Source organism: Pipistrellus hanaki (genome assembly GCF_964339955.1).
Source record: "Pipistrellus hanaki genome assembly, chromosome: 9".
Classification (NCBI taxonomy): Eukaryota; Metazoa; Chordata; class Mammalia; order Chiroptera; family Vespertilionidae; genus Pipistrellus; species Pipistrellus hanaki.
In genome coordinates, this window is record NC_140511.1 from 27,875,348 (window position 1) to 27,887,386 (window position 12,039).

At 42.0% G+C, this 12,039-nt stretch overlaps 1 protein-coding gene and 1 pseudogene across 7 annotated transcripts in view; both read right to left on the reverse strand.

Moving 5' to 3' along the window:
* The window catches only part of FAT3 (FAT atypical cadherin 3), a 644,128-nt gene that overhangs the window by 159,848 nt on the left and 472,241 nt on the right, over positions 1-12,039 (reverse strand). The window lies entirely within an intron of this gene.
* LOC311627510 (translation initiation factor eIF2 assembly protein-like) lies at positions 1,182-6,868 on the reverse strand (annotated as a pseudogene). The gene is made up of 2 exons: positions 6,854-6,868; positions 1,182-1,744 (listed from the first exon to the last, which is right to left on the reverse strand). The product of its transcript is annotated as a translation initiation factor eIF2 assembly protein-like (transcript).

Genomic DNA, 12,039 nt, shown 5'->3' on the forward strand with positions numbered 1-12,039 from the left:
TCTGAGCTTCAACAAGCTTCGTGGTTTCTGCTCATGCTACCCTTTATACTCTGAGATCAATATGTGACCAAGTTAGAAAATAAGAGGCTAGTGGAGGAGAACAAAGCACCACAGATGCCAGCCTGCCCACTGTCAGACATATAAGTTACTTTGTCCTAGATCAACCAGTCTTCTCACCAGCTGACCATAATCTCCTGAAAAAGCCCAGCAGACATCAGTCCAGCCGGGAAAGATAACAGCAACGGAGCAATCCACAACTTTGTGAGATAAATAAAATGGCTGTTGCTTTAAGCCACAAAGTTTTGTTACTGATGCAATTGTGTTTGATATTTTACTAGAGGCTGGGTGCACAGGTTGCTTCTTCAGGAGCAGTTCCTATCAAAATTGAACTCAATAAATACCTCTAAATTGGCAGGATCATCAAAGATGCTACATTTCTATGTCATAAGTTGGAGCCATAGCTACAGACAAGACAAACCTTTGAAAAAATTCCTTGGGCAGTTGATGTTTACACTGTTAATGTTGCAATTAGTATTTGTTTCAACTGACAGTTTATTAGGATTCTAAAGCTTTTTATAGTACATGTAAATTAAACCATTCTTTCATTCCTTCACCAGGGCACAGTTTTTATTTATTTTTTGTTTTTAAATAGAAATTTATTGATTTCAGAGAGGAAAGGAGAGGAAGAAGAGATAGAAACATCAATGATGAGAGAGAAAAATTAATTGGCTGCCTCCTGCGCACTCCCTACTGGGGATCAAGCCGGCAACCCAGGCATGTGCCCTTTTCCAGAATCGAGCCATAGACTTTTCAGTCCACAGGTTGATGCTCTATCCACTGAGCTAATTCAGCTAGGTCCAGGACAAAGTTTTGTTTTGTTTTGTTTTTTTAATCAGCTTTACTGAGATATAAGTTAGGTGCCATAAGTTCACTTGTTTAAAATGTGCAATTAAATGTTGATTTTTTTAATGTTTAATATCTATTTATTATGTCATTTTTACAAGTAACAAAGCTCCTCTATTCCTCCCTCCCCCAGTTAATATACATGAATATAAAAAACTATTGATTTCCACATTGCTCACCCTACCCTACTGGGTTAATTGGAAGTTGTGAACCATAAACAGACTCCTGAAGTAGCTGTGGTTTCCTCCTTAACTCAGTCTTGAACTCTAGCACCCTAGTCAGTCATCCTCTTGCTGATTTCTCTCCAGTTTAAGAAAATCAATGAGTTTGTGAGCATCTTCCTATGTAGAGAGGCCCACAAAGTCCGGGGCAGCTGATAACTCAGAGCCTGGGTTGAACTGTAACTTCACTGCTTGTGCAATGGGAAGCTGTAGAATCCTGCTCCAGAGCCCCTCCTTCCCTAAAATCACCTTTTAATTTTCTTCCAGGTATTAGTTCTTCCCAAGTAAACAGCAGTGAATCTGTTGCTTCACCCAATGGATTAAAATTTATTAGCCACACCGCCCCCCTACTGTCTTGATATATATGCAATACAAAGTCTTCATCTAAGAATTTATACTACCTGTGTTTCTTCAGGAAGTCTTGTATACATCTGAAAAATCTCATCCCTTTGTTTAGAAATATGATCATAGCATTGTGTACAGTCCCTCTGAGAAATACCAATAAGCTTGTTTTTCTTGAGAAAATATCGGCACTTGGCCCCAGTAATTAATTCACACCATTTTCTTTCTTTCTTTGTTTGTTTCTTTGTTTCTTTCTTTGTTTCTTTGTTTCTTTCTTTCTTTATTTCTTTTTAAAAATATATTTTATTGATTTTTTTACAGAGAGAGAGGAGAGGAGGGATAGAGAGCTAGAAACATCGATGAGAGAGAAACATCAAACAGCTGACCCCTGCACATCCCCTATTTGGGATGTGCCCACAACCAATGTATGTGACCTTGACCGAAATCGAACCTGGGACCTTTCAATCTGCAGGCTGACACTCTATCCACTGAGCCAAACCGGTTTTGGCCACACCATTTCAAAGCTCAGATTCTATACCAGCATCTGAGGAATCATCATCACAATGGACAACTGACTGAATGAAGTCACAAGTGATGATAGCAGAACTCCTGAGCTACTGCTATGGAGATGTCGCTATGGGTTTTAGATTTCAGAAAATACACTGCCCCCAGGGCATCAATAGCTTCTAGGACTGTTTTCCTCATCCAACTACTGCCTTTTTTTCTGCCTCATCATCTTCACCAGCTGAGAAGCTGTTGGAGGAGTTTCTCTCGCTCAGACTACAAGAGTTCCCTCATGGAGTAAATAATCCTTCACATTCAGAGGAAGTGGAAGAAAGACACCCTTGACGGAAAGGCTTAGGAACACAGTGTGTACCACACAGAGAACTGACAGTACAACACATGCTCCTCCCATGTCTTACACCACCTGCTGCAGCCTCTCTCTTTCTCCCAGCGCCCTTTCAAACTCACTTCTCCAGTGCTGGCTCAAGGACTACTGCTCTGGTCCATAAAGCATGTAGAAAGTGACAGGAAAGGCAGTGGAGGAGGAGAATCATGGGGTGGACTTTTAGTGTATACTCATACACTCACACGCAGAGTTTGGGTCCCAGAAGAGGAATTCTGAAAGTGTTGAGAATGGGACTTTAAAAAGCACATGGCTTCCCCAGTTTCTCTCCTAGATGGGCTTGTACTGCCCAAAGGTAATCCCGTAAGGCTAGGTCAAGGGGATTGGGGAGGTTCCTAAGGATGCCCCGAGGGCAGTTACACACTCCCTTATAACTTGCTCAGGGCTATGTCTAATCAGTAGCGTGAGCTTCTCTGGAGAATGCTGCCTAAGGTTTGTGTTTTCATCTTTCGATCCCTTCCTAAAGTAGTCTTAAATGTTTTTTAGTATATTTATAGAGTTGTGCAATCACCAAAGTCCAATTTTCATCAATCCCAAAAGGGACACAGCTTTTTACTTCATATTTTTCTAACAATAGCTGATAAGACCCTTTACTATCCCATTTAACTTGTAATAACAAGCATTTGCTCAAGTAGCCCTATATGCAGTGTGTGCTTGTTACTAAAGATATGCAATGGCATTTAGAATCCAGAACTGTCACACATAAATAAATCCTCAGAGGATAGAATATGCTGAGTTCAAATATTATTTGCATTAAAGGAGCTGTCCAATAGATTTTGAGTTTGAAGTCCTGGTGTAAGTTAATAATAATTCATTTTTTAAATGCAAAAATTTTATGTGAATTTAGATGGCTATTAAGATACTTCAAATTACCACTAATAAGACGGAGAAGAGTTAGTTAAGTTCCAGAAGCTGGAGCATTGAATTAATCTAGAAATGGAGATGAAGAAAATGGGAAAACTGGATAGAGTTGAGACTTCTCAAAGTATTAGGAAATGCTTTTACCACTTTTTCACGCAGTGTATAATACTATCAGATTGAAAGTCCTTCACAGTTTAATATCTCATGACATGTTTTAAATAAAAATGTATTTCTAATTGTATGGCAACAAGTGGCCAGAGAATAGATTCACTTTATTGAAACTAACTTTATAGCTCACCTTCTGTATACCTATTTCTTAAAGAAAAGGTTAATTTGAGTATATTTTAAAGCATTTTGAATTATACGTTAAAGCAACTATATTGGCAGTGACTACTTGTTTCATTTTCAGTGTATCAGTGTCTAGATAAAAGAAGATAATTAGTCCCACAGTTTTGAAGACATTAAAGTGTTCCTGGAGATCAATCAGTAAATATCCACAACAATTTTTTGGGTCTAAGCAGTAGGCACTATGTTAAGCAGTGAGAGGATACAGATGAAAATCAACCTCTTATTCGACTTTAAATATACTCTCTGGGATATCTCTGGAAAGCGGACATGTTTCAAATTCTAGACCCTTATATTCTACAAGTTCCGGTCATAAATAACACTAATTAAGCCCCTATGGTATTAAAAAAAAAAAAAACCCTCAAGGAAGAGTAATGCAACAAACATTTATTGCGCTAAGGGAGACTTAAGGGTGAATAATGCTCTACCTCTGATGGAGTAAGCTCACGGCATCACTCTCAGCTTTCCACCACATTTCCCTTAAACAGAGGAAGGACATGGAAAATTCAATCTCAGTCAAACTTTTTTCCAGTGTGTCTTAGGAGACTTACCAGAAAAAGTGCATTGTACACTGCATGAGAAAGTGGTAAAAGTGGTAAAAGACTTACCAGAAAAAGTGCATGTGTAGAGACATATATCATTAAAATTATTTATATATATAAAACCCTAATATGCAAATAGACCAAATTGTAGAACAACCAAACAACCAATCACTATGCCATGCAATGACCACCATGGGGAACATGGTGGGAGTTGGCCGCAGCAAGATGGTGGAGCAGGTGAGCAGGGGCGCCAGACCAAGGAGGGGTGCTGGTCACTGTCATTGGTGCAAGCCTCTGGTGGTTACTGAAAATTCTTTGCTCCCACATGCTGTGATCCTGCCTGGCTCTCGCACCCACTGCCAGCGCTGGCCCCACTCACACCTGCAGCTGGTGCCAGAGCTGCTGCCTGCACCCACTGCCAGCACCATTAGTGGATGCGAGCTGAGGCTGCTGGCCCCTATCGCCCTTGAGGGCTTCTCCACCTCCCCCAGCTCCTGCAGGGTGATCTGGCAGCAGCTGTTGCTAGCACCCACTGATGGCACTGGCCCTGTTTACACCCGCTGATGTCTCAGGCTCCAATTGCTCTGCACCATCAGTGGGTGCCAGCAGGGCCAGTGCCATCAGCATGTGGGAGCAGCGGCGGTGATGGGAGTGGGGCTGCTGGCAGATAGGGGACCAGAGTGGGGGAGTCCTTGAAGGGGTGCGGTGGGAGGAGCCAGGCAGTGTTGAGGAGGATGGGCTGAGACCCACCCCACCCCTGTGCATGAATTAGTGTGGCATGTTGTCTAGAGATTCAACCCAAAATTTGGTAGGCGGGTCCGTCACCCCTCTGAGGAGTGAGCACATCATGAAAAGAGGGCCAAGTCGCAGGATTAATAAGCACAGTAGGAACTGAAGCAATATCTTTGGAGGCCCCAGCTCAGAAATTCCACATGTTTTTTTTTCCGTTGGATGCTATTGATGTGTGATCACAGCAAGTCACCAGGCCAAGGCTCTACCTCTTGACGGGAGAAACTACAATGTGTGGCCATTGCTACAATTCATCTTGGTTATCTAGCTGAACCCAGTTTGGCATCAACCAGTCCACCCTTTCCATTATAATGTCCCTATCACCTTGAACACAGACCCTGCATCTCCTAGGCACTGAAGGAAAGGTTGTGGAAATGAACTAAAATCAATTTTAAATGAAGAGCGATGTGATAGCAAAACCGTAGGAGTAAAAATAAAGTCTTTCATAAAATGTTTTAAAAGTACTCTTCCATATATGTTCATACATCATCTCCTATCATCCACATTCTTCAGTCATTTCAAACACAGCAGTATCAAACCTAGGTCTGCTGTCTGGTGGCTGACACAGCCATTCCAGATACTTCTTAATTTTAATAACATAACTGGCCACCCGATCTGTAGGAGGCTGAGTCATCAGAGCTCCTGACAGACCTGTGAGAGGGAATAAGAGGGCTCACCTTTGGAAGTACAAGGGCAATACACACACTTGCATGTCAGCAAGGATGTATGTTAGCTGAAGTGCTGAGAAGATGCCTCCAGTATAAGGCAAACAGGTATATTTATAGATATTGCTGCTTTCCCTAGTCTTTACAATCCCCTTTGGCTTTTGCATCTATTGAGCAAAATATTCCCTGACTATGCTAGGACTGTGCTAGGTATTAGGGACAATGAAACATGCCTCGTTTTTGCCTTGAAGAAGGAAATTAACAATAGTTGATATATTGCTATCCGCAAAGCATTCTGCTAGTCTCTCTACATATGCTCTCCACACAGCAGTTAAAACCACCTAATGAGGTGCTGTTATCTTCCCCATTTATCAGATGAGGATACTGAAAACTATCATAGGTTACAAATTTGCTCTATTATCATTCAACAAATAAATGGCAAGATCTTGATGCAAAACACCTGGGTCAGCTCCAACCAAGACCCAGGCACTTTGCAGCCTCTAACAATGGGTTTCTCTCAGCCTTACAGATGTTCCACTGGTTTCCATTCTCTTAGAGAACATTAGACCTCTGCCACAGTCCTAAAAGGGAAACCTCCCTCTTTTCTCTAAATAATCTCTCTAGCATTCATTTCTACACCACTGTGATTCAGTTGGGATGATGGATTTATCAGGCAAAACCCTGGCAAGTGAACTGCCTCCTCCTCATGGTCACATCCCAGGTACACATTCAGTGAAGAAGAAAATTAAAATACATGGACTCTAAGTCAAACTCAACTGGGTGAGAAACATCGCAGTTGCCGGAGTGGTTGCAACATGCAGAGTCAAGAACTTTATAGAAATGAGAGTAAAACTAAAATACATGCATATTTACAACAAAAAAGAAGGGACATTTTTATTTCTATCCACCCCCAAAAATATGCTATAAGGGCTTCTTTTTTTGCAGAAGACAAGAGTAGACCAATCCTGAGGTCGTATTCTGATGGTGAGTGAAAAGGGGATACTTAAACAGAGAGCAATCAGCATGATGAGCACATCACTTCCTTTAGGAAGAATCACAGATGAAGCCAACCACATGTACATGGTCTTTATAGGTCGGCTGCTGAATATTAGCTTCTGACAACTGTGGGAAATAACTACCCTTGTACCTCCCATGAAATAACTACCCTTGTACCCTTGTACCTCTCACTCAAGACTCAAGGTTTGCACATTTTCCCATGTCTCTTTCATCTTACTGATATCCCCTCTTGTGTGTGATTGGGTAGCAACCCCCTCATACCTGGAGCTGCCCCATCTTAACTGGCTGGCTTGCTCTCAGTCCCTTTCCTTACTCCAAAGCCCCCTTCCACTATATAAATTATCTTTATATACAACTTCCATCATGACACCATTCTGCTCAAAACTTTTCATTGTTCTATATTTCCTGTGGTCAAAACTACGACCTCATTCTCTCCACCCCCACACTTATCTCCAAATCCTATTTCTCTTGGCATTTATGTCACTCTAGTCACAGTCTCCCAAGGATGCCATATCCATCCCTGCATACTTGGATCATACACAGCCTCTCATTTTACAGGGCTCTCCTTCTCCTTCTCCTTCTCCTTCTCCTTCTCCTTCTCCTTCTCCTTCTCCTTCTCAATATATTTTATTGATATTTTACAGAGAGGAGGAAGGGAGAGAGATAGAGAGCTAGAAACGTCAATGAGAAAGAAACATCGACCAGCTGCCTCATGCACACCTCTTACCCGGGATGTGCCCGCAACCAATGTACATGCCCTTGACCGGAATCAAACCTGGGACCTTTCAGTCCACAGACTGACGCTCTACCACTGAGCCAAACCGGCCTTGGCGGGCTCTTCTTCTTAACTAAGGCCTGATCAAGTCTCTAATCTACCATGTAGTCCCCCTTAGTAAGTTCAGCCCTTAATTCTTACAAGACATATGTATTGTTTCTCACAATTGGACACATAATTTGATTACCTTCTGTGTGCAGTTAATTATTGCATTAATTGTGTTATTCTGGTGTCCCAACTGTTTAAGATTAACCTTGAGTATAATCACTATGTTTTATGTGTTGGAAGTAGGCATGTGCATGTAAGTGTGTGTGTGTGTATCTGTAGTTATTTATTTACTAGGGGCCCAGTGCACGAATCTGTGCACCTTGAAAGGAACTGTGGGCCATAAGGCAGCAGTGGGCATAGAGCCAGGTCTGGGCCCATCCTTCACACCCCTGCCTAGCCCCTCCTGCCACAGCCTCCTGGTCTCCTGTCTGCTGGCAGCCCCTCTCTTCCCACTGCCACTCCCACATGCTGACAGTGCGGGCCCCTCTCACACCCACTGATAGCACACAGAACAATTGGAACTGGTGCCAGCAGTTGGTGCAAGCGGCTGCTGCTGCCCTGATCACCCCTCAGGAGCAGGGGGAGGTAGAGAAGCCCTGAGGGGCAATATGGGCCGGCAGTTGCTGCTTGCACCCACTGACAGTGCTGAGCGATCAGGACTGGCACCAGGCATGGGAAGCGGGTGTGTGCTAGTGGTGGTTCTAGCACCAGCAGTGGGTGCAAGCGGGGCTGTTGCTGGCAGTGGGTACAAGAGGTGGCTACAGGCCCTGATGGTCCCTCAAAAGCAGGGGGAGGTGGAGAATCCATGAAGGGCAATTAGAGCTGGCAGCCACCACTTGCAAATGCTGATGGCACTAGCAATAGGAGCTGGTGTCAGGGCAGCAGCTTTGGCATTGGCAGTGGGTGTGGGCAGGGCTGGTGCTGGCAGCAGGTGCAAGTGCCCGGCAGGACCATGGGACATGGGAGCAAAGAATTTTTAGTAACCACCAGAGGCTTGTCCTGATGACAGTGAGCAGTGCCCCACCTTGGTCTGGCGCTCCCATTCACCTGCTCTACCATCCCAACACAGCCGATGCCCACAACATTCCCTGCTCTGCCACCTGCTGTGACACCTGCCATGTTCCATGCACACCCCCTGGTGGTCAGTGCACACCATAGCGACTGGTTGTTTGGTTGTTCTGCCATTTGGTCTATTTGCATATTAGGATATTATACATAGAGATTGTATTAGCTATGGTCTGTTAACCAAAGCTCATACCAAATATTTGCCTATTCTCACAAATAACTATTTACATAGAGTTAATATAAAATTAAATATTCCCACAGCATTTTATTACATTATTGATAAATTAGATTTTAAAAATGTAGGTTCATTGCCCTATAATCCCAAATGAGATACAAGGGAAAGTTAAGGATTTTGTCAGATAATCCCAATACTTTTCTCTTAAAAAACATAACAAAACAGAAATAACAAACAAACAAACAAACAAAAAATAAAATATCCAAGACCCCTGTTTTTATAATAACTTGGAATTTTCCTTCATGACTCATTCATTCATTCATTCAGTTAAATATTTCTAGAGTGCCTATGAGATGCCAGGTACTGTGGCAGGTATCAAGAACATTATTGGTATCAAAACTCTCTGTGAATAGTTTGTATTAAGCCAAAAGGAAAATTGAGTTTTATAAGAGAAATACACACACACACACACACACACACACGCACGCACGCACGCACGCAAACTGACAGATATTCCAACATCTTCCGATAGCTGAATTAGGCTGAGGGACAAATTTGGTTTTCCTGGTTTAAAACACACACACACACACACACACACACACACACACACACACACACCCTTGTTCCAGCCCTGTTCCATTTCTATTTTGACCTCTACCATGGACAGACAGTTCGATTGAGGTTGGTCAGAACTATTTAATTACCATAGATCTATTCAATCTTTCTCTATTACTCTTTCTTTGGGTTGGGAGATTATGATGTGGATGGCTTGGAAGACAGAGATTGGAAAAGCCAGTACACTGAGCTCCTGAATTTCAGTGTGGGAAGCATAGTTTCTCCGCTTTTTAATGAATTCTTGGTCAAGCCCATGGCTTTGCTCCAAAAATGTCCTGCTGGAGTGGAGGATTATCTTACATGGGTCATTACACTTCCAAGCTCTAAGCCCCAGAATGAAAATTACATTAAAATTCCCTGCGCCTTGTAGGCAGCCCATCATGACACTCAAAAGATGCGAAAGTGCTAAATGAGTTCTGAGCAATAATATTATCACTGCTGCACACTTATTGAGTTCAATAGGGTGCTAAGTACCGTACAGACAGATAATACAAAAAGCAACAGCAATGGTTTTATAAGGACTCGCCCATTCATTTGCTCCAGGAACAGACACTGTAACTAAACTTGTTAGAAATAGTCTCTTTTCAAAAGTATCCTCAAGGCTGTCTACGCCTTTTTGTTTAATTTAAAAGTGGCTGATTTTCTAGTTATCATGTATGAATGTGACCATGTCTCCTAATTTCAAAATAGCCATAAGAATGCTGTAGGCTTACACTGAAGAACTTCATCCCCTTGCAACTGGAAATTATAAATGGGGTGTTCTGGGACATCTTAAATAAATCAGTTGTAAAATATGATATACATATAATTATGCTTTTTTAGTCAACTTACATTAGTCAATTAATGTTTTCAAAATTAATAACATTGCCTTTTTATACTAGCCTTCAATTTTTTTGAAAAAAAAGCATACATTTGAAAGCCAAAATAACTTATAGTTTAGTCTAAAATTGAAGTGCAAATATTCAAAGATAAAAACCATGAATCAAATATCCTATTTTTAACAACTCTAGACACCAGCAGAGAAAAAGTTAAAGTACGATACATCCAATATGTATGTATAAGAACCAGTATGTATGTGGGTGAGCACCAAGAATAACTTTGCATACACAACAACTAATTGAATTTCAGAATCCTGACATTCTTTATTTAAATGCCAACCCATCAGGGTTATAAGAGGGGGGGGGGGGGAAATCAAGCACTTTAGAGAAAATGGGTTATAAACTGTCATTGTTGAGTTTAGTGTTCTGACAACTTTGAAACTAACTATAATGTAATTTCCCAAGTTGGTAGCTAAAATAATGGAACATCTGGATGCCATTGAAATGTATGACAATCAAGAAGAGAACAGAAAAGCAGCGGGAACAATGCTTTCCCTTTGATTATAATTCTTTGTGGTTTTGAACTCTGGCTCCAAACCTGGCGTGTGGCAGTCAAGGGCAACTCCCTTCGCTAAGATTCACCCCATCACTCCTGATCATCTGAGTCCGTCTCTGGGCCTACTTATTGCTTCCAGCAGCTGTACTTTCCACTGGCTCGTCTTCCTAATCTGCTGTCAGACCTCATGCCCGAACACCTGTGTGTAGTGGTAAGCAGTGTGCAGTGTCACATGTAAACTGGTCAGGGTGCTGATTTCAACCTCATATTCTGGGTCTGGTCTTTGGAAACGCAGGCATCTCCAGAAAATACCATTTACTAGGCAACCGCAGAGACAATCTATTCTTCTGAGAACAAGTGATCCTTATGGATGACATAATGAAGCTGAACTGTAGAGACAAGTGAACCAGTGAGATTTGTCTTACCAACTGGCAGCCTCATGGATGGTGCCACCTTCTATGGTTTCTGGACTGGTTTTGCCATTTGGCAGGTGTCTAACACTATATGAGATGTTGTTGGAAATATCTGGGCACAGGCCTCCACAGCTGACCCTCCTCCCAGATAAGAACTACCTGTAACTGACTTGAGATCCACATTTTTTTCCCTTCCTGAGTCTAACCGCAACAGGGAGAAGGGGAAAACACTTTTTGTTTTCAACCCAATCCGTTTTGAGTCTAATAAGTATAAACCTCGGTGCCAGAAGAAAAACAAAAATAGTCCTTAAGGACCTTGTAATAGTCATCTGCGGACTCACAATAGACACATATTTATAAATTATATATTTCTTTACAGCTTTACCCTCAAAAAAAGGATATTCCATGGAAGTGTGTTATTTTTCTTGCCCTTCCTGATTAAAAGCCACGTTTCAAGGTTGTCTGCAAGTGGAGTCGCTCTGAGAGCAAAAATGACTTATTCTTGGCATGCACGCTGGCTTCTCTAGAGGCCCTTGTACTTCACAGCTCCAAGCGGAAACTGATGGGCACATACAGGGGCTGCCCTTCTTCCTGCTCCGTCTACTTGCCTCATCTGTTGGATTTTGCTTTTAAACATGGACAGGCATATGTGCCCTCTCAAGCCTCAGCTACAGTTTGGTTTGGATTTCGTCCCTCTTTTTACACCACAATTTGTCACCAGTACAGAATGCAGACAGCGATGCCAAATGTGAATGCCATTTGCATGCCCACATTTGGCAAATATTTACCCAGATCTTTAATTTGGGATTTAATAGTCTATCATCTAATAGATGATTTCTATGCACTGTTTGGTGCTGAAATTTTATGGTTCTCTGGGGTTCGTTTGCACTTTTGTGAACAGAAGCTTACAATGAATCATTTTGCCTTCAATGAGAAAATGTTATAAGGTCGAATATTAATAGCTGCCCAATGCTGTCATATG